The following is an 11,274-nucleotide window of genomic DNA, read 5'->3' as shown; positions in this document are numbered from 1 at the left end:
CCCACTGGCTTCTGAATCAATGGCCACTCCATCTTGCTGGGACTGAATCTAAGCCTGTTTCTCTCCCCTCCAGAAAAAGCTATTCTGGTACATGATTCTTGCAGAAAAAGACATTAGAGTAGCTGGAACGGTCCAGCAATAGAACTGTAAGCCAAATTTTTAAAAAGTGGTATGTTTAATTAATCTTTGTCTCTTAATTGTGTTTGTCGACACATTTACCTCACCTTTCTTAAATTCTATAATGCTTCCAAAACTGTTTCAAATATTCAGCTTCAGTTTTGTTTAGATGACAATTTTGTGACGATGGTGTTGTTCTGGCAAGCAACACCGGATGAAGATCTCTTTCAGAGTTGTTTCATCTTAGCAGCTGCTCAGGCACTTGCAGAGGAGCAAGGAAGGACATTCTAAACACATTATACTTAATTCTTAAGAAATATATGCTGGTTTTCCAAAGCTGCTCTGTAGAATACTGGAAAGGGAACTTTGGTTACATGTTTCTTGCATTTCATAATTTGGGACCTGCAAGATTTATTGTGTGAAGCAAACTTCCCTCTTAAAGATTCAAAAGCCTATTTTCATGTATGCTTGTCTCGGTCACTGATAAATCTGTTGTATAACAATCATACTTTATTGCTGACTCCAACTCCAGCTTGTTCTGCTTTTTAATGGTAACATGTCCAAAAGCTGAGATTAAGAAGGATATGTTCAATAACCTTTATCAAGTACTGATAAACCAGCACAATTTGTTGTTTATAATCTTACAGCTAAGTCCTATGCAGGCAATTCTCATGGGGAAGTGAATTGGTTTTATATTCAAATCAGCATGTAAACAACTGTAACTGGAATGATCCTCTTGCCACACCATGTGTGGAATAGCCACAGCAGGACATCATTGAGCCAAGGAGCGATGGTGCTTTTATGCAAAAATATGCAAAAGTGGTGGTCAAGGGAGATGCAAACTTAAGAAGAACACTGAATGGACAAGCACGTCTCATTTCACAATGAGGAAGCAAAGCACCACTTTGGAAGTCTAGCTCAGTATCAGTTCATTGAAACCAGGTGCAAAGAGAGAGCACATTCCTGAGCCCATCATTGTCACTAAAATTCCAAACAGCCTCATAGATTTGGAGTGCTTGTATCAGTTGTACCAGCTCTGACTCTACCTGGACAGGGATAACTTGTGACAGTGACTCATAAACCTTGCATTGGGATTATTGCAATGCTGGACTTTATAAGCTGCCTTTGAAAAAAGTCAGTAAACTTCAATTACTTTAACACTGAGCAGTTAAACAGGAACTGGCTGAGATGATCACATTATGCTAGTGATTTGCCATTTATGCTGGCTGCCAGTTCATTTCCAGGCCAATTCAAAGTGCTGGGATTGAATATATGGACTGAGACCAAATCAACCTGGAAGTTTTCTTCCGTATTTAACTATCTGTCTAACATTTTCCTTTAGGTCTTTCTAATGGAGCCTTTTACAAATGAGACAGGCAGCCACAGTAAAGACCAAGTCCTTCAAATCAAGCTCAGGTCTTTGTGGCTTTATGAAATAGAGTTTTCTTGGCAACAATATAGAAGCAGCATGCTCTTGCTGTCTTCCACAAGTTTTTTTCAACTTCTCAATCCAGTTTACAGTTCTGGGATTAACTAGGCATCTCCATCCAAGTAGTAGCTAGGCCCAACCCAGTTTAGCTTTTTTCAAGATCAACCAAGGTTGGCTAAATCCAGCCATCTGCTATGACCTGATGCCACAACAGATGGTGCCACATTTATGGAATGCCCTCCACAAACACCTATATTGTCTTTCTGGCCTCAGGTAAAGACCTTTATTCTCCCAAATATTTAAGGGGGATAAAATTAAAAAAACAGAACAAAACGCACACATTTGCAGCAGTTTTAAAACCTCAGTTTTCTAGCTATTTTGAAATAATTATTGTATATGCTTCACATATTATTGCTGATTATGAGTATTATGCTATTTTCAATGGTGTCTTTATTATTGCGTTAAGTAATAATAAAGCCACCATTGAAATTAGCATAATGCTTTAACTGATGTTTGATGTTCAGAAAATGCAGTTGTTAGGTAGTTTAGAAGGATAAGAAGTGTAATTAAATTAAAAAAAAAACTGTAAGCAGACATAACTAATCTATATATTGTGAGCACACATTCACTTCCAGAGAACACGTACTGAACTAATTCCCTAGCATTCAACCATCTATTCAGCCCCAACCTCCACAATTCTCACCTACAGTGAGAACTACCTTCTTGTAAAATAAAACACAGTTGAGTGTAATATTCAGTAAATATATGCAGTATTGTTCTGTCAGCTTCTGAATAAACATAACTCACTACTGGGCCTGGTATCGGAAAGTTTTGGAAAAAATACAGAAAGTACTAATAATTTGAACTTTCTTCCTCTTACTACATCTTCTTGGTTTTTTTTTTTCTTTCATTTTTTCTGGTCTAAGGCAGCACGCTAAATAAAACCTTAGAATCCTGGACTGAAGCCATCAACACAACGTAAGACTAGCTTTTCCCTCGCCTAAAAGTGTCTGCCGTTGCGAGTAAAATGCGGGGAGGACCTTCTTCCTCCACGACCTATTAAAACTTCTTTAGTCATCTCTAATTTCCCATTCTTCCAAAAGTGGCGCTCTAGCTCCTTTTAAAGGGGGGTGCGTAAAGCGTAGGTTTCCTCGCGCTCGAGTTCGACTGATGGCACGGCGAAGTAAGGTGAGAACTTCCCCTAAAACTGGGAGTAGGAGGAGCGGCGGCGGCGGCGGCGGCGGCGGCGGGGGGGGGGCTTTGTAAAATTTAGGAACTGCAGCAGTTTCCCCAGCAACGGCTGTAGATTGATTCCGAATCCAGCCGTCAGCAGCATTCGTCTGGCGTAAGGGCAGAGACGCTTACAATTTACAAGGGATTTTTTTTTTCGCTTTACAAGCGGGTCTTTGGATGCGCTATCTTTACTACGGAGAACGCTGTTAGTTCCAGGAAAAAAAAAAAAAGCGTGAAAGGTGGAGAGGGAAATGGATTGGCGCTATGTTTGATTGTGGGGTGGTGGGGGGCAGAAAAAAGAGACTTCTTCTTTCTCTCGGGCTCGAAGCCTTGTTTACACTTTCTGGCGGCGCGAGACACGCGCTGGGTTCTCGCACGCCTGGAACGCCAGGCAGCTCCTCGGTCTTTCTTTGCAGCCCGATCCTGCGCCCGTTACCTCGGAAGTCAAGCCTTTAGAAGGGGAGAAAGAGGTGAGAGCGATTCGCTCTCAAACATCGATGCACAGGTTTGCACGGCGGCCGGGACAGACCGAGGAGTGTCTGCTCGGAAGCGATGGTGTGGGTGATTCTTGCTCCACGGTACGATTTTCACTCTTCAGCGCAACAAGACCAAACCTGCGGGTTTGCTTTCTGATTGTTCTCTCCTAAAAGTATTCTTGTGAGTGATTCGCCGACTTGCACGCTCCTTTCTGGTTTTTTTCCGGGAGGTGCTGCTGAGTTCCGAAACTCGAGTGGGCGGAGACGGCGGATAACTCTTTCTTTTTTTAACCCTTTTCATTTTTGCTAAATGACTTTAATTAAGAGCGTAATCGGCTATGCAGAGGCTGGAGACGTGCGGTTAGGGCGGAAAAATGGTCTGGCAGGCTTCCCCTGTTTAAATTCTCGTCTCAGGGACTGTGTGAATTTGGCTGAGTGATCTAGGGAAGAATGAAACGCTTTTTGTTAACTAATGAACAAGGCGTCCACGAGCTTGGGTGACTTGGATAATTGAGCGCGTTTATTCCGTAACAGGATGATTAATTTTTAAGAACAATCATTTTGCACTCCGATAATAGAGGGACAGATTCTGTCTCCCTTCTCCGATTTCTTTCATTTCTGCCTTGTTTCATGAAATTTCCCCTCCTGCCGCAACTCTCCTAGGGCCCGAATGACTAAACTGACGCTTGAGCCGGTCTCTCATGCATTTTTGTTGTTAGTAACAACTGTGGAGTGTATTTATAGCCAATGCTGCAATTTTGTGGTGCAGAGGGTTTCAATTTTGTTCAGCCAGCATCTCACCACAGAGCCAGGCACCCTATAATGTGCTGATAAGAATAGATGCAGGTTGGGGAGGATGAAGTGCTGGGAGGCCACGCAAAGTTGGATCCACGTTTTAGCGCCCATGCACTAGGTGCTTTCCATTTCATTGTATGGCCTGATTCGTGCTGAGGAGCTGCAAAGCCAGCTGTGCAACCAGCAAATGTGTGTTTTTACTGAACTGCCTGGGGAAGTGGGACAAATTGGAGGGATGTGTTGTGGCAAGCCACAGCAAGTAGAATGTGAATTGGTTGGACCAAACTGTGATGCATATAGTGGCTTGCGCTCTCCAGTAACATCAGCAGTTGTCAGATATGCTGATGTGATCCTTCTGTACTGTGCTGGACTGATTTGTAGGAAGGAACTGGCAGATAAAACTTTTTCCAGGACAGAGACAAGCATTAGTGCACCCTTCAGTAGCGGTGGACTGAAGTTGGAGAGATCCAGGTTCAAAGCCACCTTTGGTCATGCAACTCCTTAATAACTCTGGGCCAGTCCCTTTTTTTCAGACTTTTGGGGAAAAAATGATGAGTGACCTCATGGAACTCCTTGAAGGAAAGGGGGGGCCATCAAAGTGAAATTGCTGCACATCATTTGTTGTTAAAGACAAAACTAACTAGTGGCCTGCTAAAAGATGAGCAAAGCTATTAGTTCATCTGGGGTGTCACTACTGTCTTCATGCTGGCTCATCGTGCCCTGTACTGGATAGTTACACAGTAATGACTGGTGGAAGGCGGGTAGGTTCCTCCATTGCTATATGCAGGAGTTGCTGCCCGTTTGCATAGCTGTACTGTGGGAGCTGTTCAAAAATAGCATCTGATCCCTTCTTTAGCAAGACTTTTCAGGTTGAATGAGGGCTGATCTGCATGACAAGCCTGCTCCAGCGTGAGTATGAGCTATTGATACTCTTTATTTACTTCTATTTGTTCTGTGCCACCAAATCAATGCAGGCTCATGGAAGTTTACAAAACAGCCATAACAATTAAAATGGCCACAGTAAATGCTAATAAACAAAACAACCAGTAGCTAATCAGAGTTAAAATAATACATTATAGATGATGATGGTGGTAATGATAAATAAAGCAAATCATGCAAAAATTGGTAAATCAATGCAAGTAATTCAAGTCTTGAGGGCAGGGATGTTTGATGTTCTCTTCTACCTTCATCCAGCTCACTGGGAAGGTAACCCCAGCCCCTCTTTTTGTAAGCATCAAAAGGAGGTTTTCTAATTTGCCTGCTGTGTTTCATTTCATTGTAGACAAATAGTGTATTGTGGGCAAAAAAACTTCAGTTAGATATTGTGCACTGTGTCAGGAACACCCCTCCCCTCCAGTCACTAGTCGCTGCCCTCCATTGCCATATGAAACAGTGAAACATTACAGAACTGTCTCAACCACCTGTGTTGTAAGTTTAAGAATTTTATTTTACTCTCCATGCTTTTCAACATCTAGAGTCGTCTGGTTGTCTAGCCATGCAGGCTAAAATATCTTTATTATATGGATCTTATCCCACTCCTTTTTTTAATTAAATCAAGTGAGAGTGTGGATGCTGTGAATCACTTCTTGGTTAGAATTGGATGAAGGCCGATAAAGTGAGATTCAGTCAAGACAAAATAGAGATACTGATTAGAAGACTAGTTAGATGATGGTCAACCTTTTCCAGAAGAGATTGCAGTATTCCAAAAACATCAGATTGGTAGTTTAAGGATGCTCTTGGATCCATCATGGTCTACAGAGGCAGAGGTAGTCTCAATGGAATGTCTTGTAGCACATCAGGTTGATGCATGAACTGCCTGGGCAGAAATAGCTTATGCCAGTTAACTTCCAGGGTAAATTATTAGAATATGCTGTACAGAACATTGCCTCTAAAATGGCTTGAAATGTTAATTAGTCTAAAATAGGGTCATATCACCACTTCGGCAAATTATGTCTAGGTGTAGTTAAAAGTGCTGTTCTTAATCTTCAAAGCCCAAAGTGACTGGCAGCCAGATCCCCATATTTAACTCCCATGATCCTGTGGTAATTGGCCATATATTTCCATGTACCCCTATAAATGAGAGTGAAGGAGTAAGTACAAGAATTAAATCTTTTTTCAGTGCATCTAGAAAGGAAGGAGAGGGAAAAAAAGGGAAAGAAAACTAGATGGATATGAGGTGAAGGGAAGAGATAACAGGATAGGGAAGAAAAGGAAAAAAAAACAAAACTCATTAAAGCATTAACAAGGGCTTACTGTACTACAATAGTAAATGGCTCTTCCTAAGCAACAGCTAGACTTTAGGCTAACCTTCAAAAGTACCCATACTTTTTTCATTAGGGATGGTTGCATCCTTCTCCAGTTCCATTAATTTACACCGCTTCCCCTATTCCTAACAAATGTAAAACATCCCTTCCTCCAGGTCACAGTAATAACTGGGTGTGGGGAAACCCCTTTTTTTGTTATGGTAAATATAATCACATTATTTAAAGCCTGCAGTTTTAAAATCCACCACTTGGGAGGTCAGTATAAATTTAGAGTAAGGACTCTCCCTAAAGTTGAGCTTAGCTAAATTTTCAGCAAATCTTAAATGTTCCTGAAAATGTGAATTGCCTTGCAAATGTAGTTCTTCATGTGTATTATTATTTTGTCTTTATGTACATGTTTAAAAAAATCCACTAGTATCCTTAAAACCATTTTTTAAAAATATGTAAATAAGATGTGATGGTTGGAAATTTGACTTGCCAATGAGTGATCCAGCTGACCTGCTGACGCTCATTAATATGAAAAAGTAAGGAAGGAATTTTCATCTAATTTTAAGGGCTTTTTAAAATGTGATTAGCAATTTAGCAGGATGGAACTATATCACTGGTCTCTGACAGAATATCATTGCTCTGTGCATTCGAGTGGCCAACCCTAGGCTCATCCACAAAGTTCCTGAGAATGTTTTCGTCTCATTGATGAGATCAGAGGAAGGTATGTCAGTATCAGAATTGCTGTCCTCATAGCAGTCCTCTTACCCACAGGAACAAGGCTGGTCGAATTGCTGACCTTACAGAAGGATGGAGGTTACTGTGGTTGTCAGGGGAGCCAGGAGCAGGATAGGGGATTATTTTCCTTTTCTGACACCTGCTTTTCATCCTCTTTCGCCTGGCCCAACCAGGATCCTCCACCTTCCCTTGTCTTCTCCCCTTTATTGTACCTTCCTTACCTGCATCCTTTGCTCTTGGAAGGATCCATGCTTGGCGCAGATGCTGTGATCAAGTACTGGTGCTGCTGATGTTGGGACTGGTAATGGTGCTGTCTAGTACACATGAAGGTAAGGAAGGATGCAGTAAAGGAGAGAGGAGCAAGGAAGATAAAGAATTCACAGTTGGCACTGTGGGGAGAGGCAGATGCAGAAAAGGAAAGGAATCCTTTCCCTGTTCCTTGCTCTCCCAACAGCAGCAACCTTTCCTGGGTGCTTGGCATTGGGGAAGAGAGGCAGGCAGACTGGCTGAGTAGAGGCTACCAGTAGGAACAGCGATATTGTTGAAATTGTTCCATGAGGTCAGTATTCTCCTAAAGCAAGCAGGTTGCTTATTAGGGAGGTTCTGATCTCTCTGACGACACAGGCATAGGCTTCCCCCGTGCAACATAGAGTGTTCCTGTAGGAGATGGCTTGTTCGATTTTCTCAGCGTTAACATTAATTTCCTACTGGATCATCTTGCTCTGCAACTGGCTTCAGCAGCAGGCTGGCCTTGAAATGATCCCCTGATGTGAGGATATGTTCTCAATCAACTGTAAGCAGCTGCCTTAAGGCTGGGACAGGGGCTGTGTGAATGAGCAACTTGTCTGTGATTGGAAGCTAAGCAAATTGAGCCTGGTTAGTACTTGAATGGGAGACCACTGGGGAATAGTATGTCTGAAGGCTAGACTAGGAAGTTGAAAAACCGTCCCAGAAGAAAGTAATTATGAACCACTTCCATATAATTGTCTAGACTTAAGGGAAACTTTCTGAGTTAAGTCTAGACACACTTGGGTTAAAATCTCTCTCGTGTGTATATACACAAACATACATAAACACACATACACACACAAATATCTGTGTTGAAAGCCTTCATCAGGAGTATTCAGAGATAATACTTGGATCAAATTCTGCCACAAATCAGTCCTTCAATAAAATATGAATTCCAGGTATCTTCCACAACTTAACTGATTCACTTCATAAGAACATAACACAAAAATCATAACTTGTACTGTACTTGGAGAAAATTAGTTTTGCTTCTCACATGTGTGCGTAGGCAGTTCTCTCTCTCTCTCTCTCTCTCTCTTTTTGGTAGTATCTCTGATGGGAATGTATCAACCACCTCTAATTAATAGCTGTTCCATATATTGGTGCTGCACTCCTCAATGGTGAATGTTAGCATCTCAGAAACATCCTCTTTCATCCACTGCTACAGCAGGGTTATGAACAATCGAAATGCTATGTGGAATGAAGCTTTTCACATCCAAAAACTTTACTTCCCCTAGAGCACCAGAGGGTTTGAGTCTGAATTTGAATGTCAACAAAGCTCTTTCAGGTTTAATGTATAGGGTGCACTAAGTGTCCCATGACCAGAAACTGGACCTTTTTTCTTTTGTGATAAATCTAGAGATTTTAACCTTTACAGCTTCACTAGTTTGGGTTACGTTGAAGGCAGGGTGAGAAAGAAAAATACATTGAGAATACTGGTAAAAGTAAAATGATTCTCTGAAGCTATTGAAAGTGTTTCACTGTGACTACAGTGCAGTGTAATTAATCAAGAGACATATGGCAAGTTAATCATTTACACAGGAGTTCTAATTGTTGTTTTTATCTTAATAACATCCAGGCATTTGATATAACCCTTCTTCTAATCTGTTTCCTGAATTAATTTTATGAACTTCTCTGCATCAGTTCAAATCATTTTGAAATCTAGCTTACTAGTTAAACAATATCAAGAAACATGCTATAATGTAGGAAAATATTAGTAAGTTAGGAACTGGAATATTGGCGACCTACAGACATCTTGTATTCTACTAGACTTATTTTTTTCTCAATTTTTTCACATGAAATGCAACTATAGTGATGAAAATGGAGCTGTATAAATATCAACTGTGCAACTTTGGTTTAGTGGACTATTGAACAATGGATTTTGCACACAACAGATATTTTTGCAATATCATTTGCATAATGTCAAATGCAAATCATGTCTTTTGTGTGATGACATAATTATACAAATGTAAATTGACACATAATACAGTTGGCATCATTTGCATTAATGACATGCATTCCTCCTTGCATTTATTCTTTTAAAATAAGGGTTTGCTGTACTTAATCACTTATTCTGCAAACTGAACTCTGTTAAAGAAATAGGAATAATAAGAAGTTGGCAACTCGGGGAACTGCTGCGCTGAGACTTCTGTGTTCATTATGCCAGCTTCATAACTTATTTATGTTCTATACCTCTTAACAGAGATTTTATTTAGAGAAATCTCAGTGAAAAGTTAGCAAGGGATAACTTTTCTTGTATATATGTATTTGATTTATACTTTACAAGTATAAATATTAAGAGGTTCTGGAAAGCTTACAAAAATAATGATTATCTTTGCAGTGCACTGATTTCTTCAGAGAAAGTTCTGTTAAAGGCAGCAGGGCAAGCTAGATTATGCCACTCCCCCCCCCCCAGTCATCTGGCAGAGCAATCATTCATCCTGAAAATCCTGATTTTTTTTTTTTTTATTGGCTGATCTCTTAGCTGCAAATTTTACTTGACTTTAAGCTTAATTCTACCACAAAACACAGTGATTGCTCATTGTAGCTGGAAATTTTGGAAGTTGTAGCCCCAACCCATCTGGAGAGGACCAAGTGAGCAAAGGATAAACTGATTTCTAGTCCTGTCCAATCTGAAAATTATGGTTCACAGCTTCAAAGCAAGTGAGGATACTAGAGTAACTTGAGAATGTATTAAAATAGCCTTTCTTGTTCCGAGGTGATTGCCATAATTTACCGAATTGATTAAATTAGAAACTTTAGATAATTGAAAATTTCCTGGTTGGTTGTACCTGATGCAAAAGGATGTTATGTGGCCTGTAATCATCTAAGTGGAGACATTGTGAAATCAAGATAATACAGCTATAATTCATACTATATTTTGTGCTTATAGTGTACTGTATATGTATGTGCATGCCAATAGAAGAAAATATGTGTAGCTCAGGGTTGAACTGTGGAGTCCTTGGGGTTCTCTGAGCTTGGTTGTTTTCTTGCAAATGTTTCATTACCCAGCTAGATAACATCTTCAGTGCTAGAATGGGATGGGGTTTGCTCTCTGTTTGTACACAGTGGCATGCCCTGCCAGTGTTGGTGGGAGTGGGGGTTTTGTTTTGTTTTATTTTTTCCCTCTGGTAGTTCCTTGGTTAGGGTAAAACAAAAACAAAACCCCCACGAACACTGGCAGGGCATGCCACTGTGTATAAACAGAGAGCAAACCCCATCCCATTCTAGCACCTAAGATGTTACCTAGCCGGGCAACGAAACGTTTGTGAGAAAACAACCAAGCTCAGAGAACCCCAAGGACTCCACAGTATGTGCACACTGAAGACAATTTCTTGTATCAAACTCTTAGCTACCCTATATTTGCTGTGCTTTTCTTTTAACTGTGTGTGTGTGTGTGTGTGTGTGTATACACTCACACACACACTCTCACACTCACACACATACACACATACAGAGAGAAAGAAGAAGGCAGGAGAGAGCATTTTTTTCATTTAAATTAACAAAAACTGGTAACTTTACATCATATTATAAGTTAGCCCTGGTAATATATTTCACACATACACTGATGAAATCTGAGCAGTCAGAAAAATGACTTTGGGATTGTAATGAAAACATCAGTCTAGAATCTGGTCCTGTGAAAAAGACAAAATTAATGCTGGAGTTTTTTTTTTTTTAAACAAAGCTGCTAATTCCATAATGACTGCATATAAAGCTATGTGGTAACCATGTCTGGAATACTGTCTTGCTGTCTACACTTCAAAAAAGATACTGCAGATTACCAGAATAATGTATGCAATATCTACTTGAACCATGGATGTTGTGGTGCTGGAATTGGCACTAGCAATTTATCTTTCTTGCCTTATTTATAGAGTGGGTGGTGGGGTGAGGGACATTGTTTGCTTGGAGTGGGACACTGAGAGAATAACTTTATTGCATTCTCCTACTGGTC

At 40.5% G+C, this 11,274-nt stretch overlaps 1 protein-coding gene across 2 annotated transcripts in view; it reads left to right on the top strand.

The window, feature by feature from the left end:
- Positions 1-2,653: 2,653 nt before the first annotated feature.
- Positions 2,654-11,274, top strand: part of PRR5L (proline rich 5 like) — a 70,562-nt gene continuing 61,941 nt past the window's right edge. The window contains exon 1 of one of the 2 annotated variants that reach the window (XM_025171066.2): positions 2,654-2,734. The gene's annotated coding sequence lies outside the window, so the exon portion shown is untranslated. Of the gene's footprint in view, positions 2,735-2,754; positions 2,892-11,274 lie in introns of those variants that run through there. The other variant, XM_088145771.1, reaches the window with a different exon arrangement.

The sequence above is a fragment of the Python bivittatus genome, unplaced genomic scaffold (genome assembly GCF_059951505.1).
Source record: "Python bivittatus isolate LINGU-HERP-01145 unplaced genomic scaffold, Pbiv_v1 ctg000480_np1212, whole genome shotgun sequence".
Classification (NCBI taxonomy): Eukaryota; Metazoa; Chordata; class Lepidosauria; order Squamata; family Pythonidae; genus Python; species Python bivittatus.
This window is presented reverse-complemented; position numbering and strand designations above follow the sequence as displayed.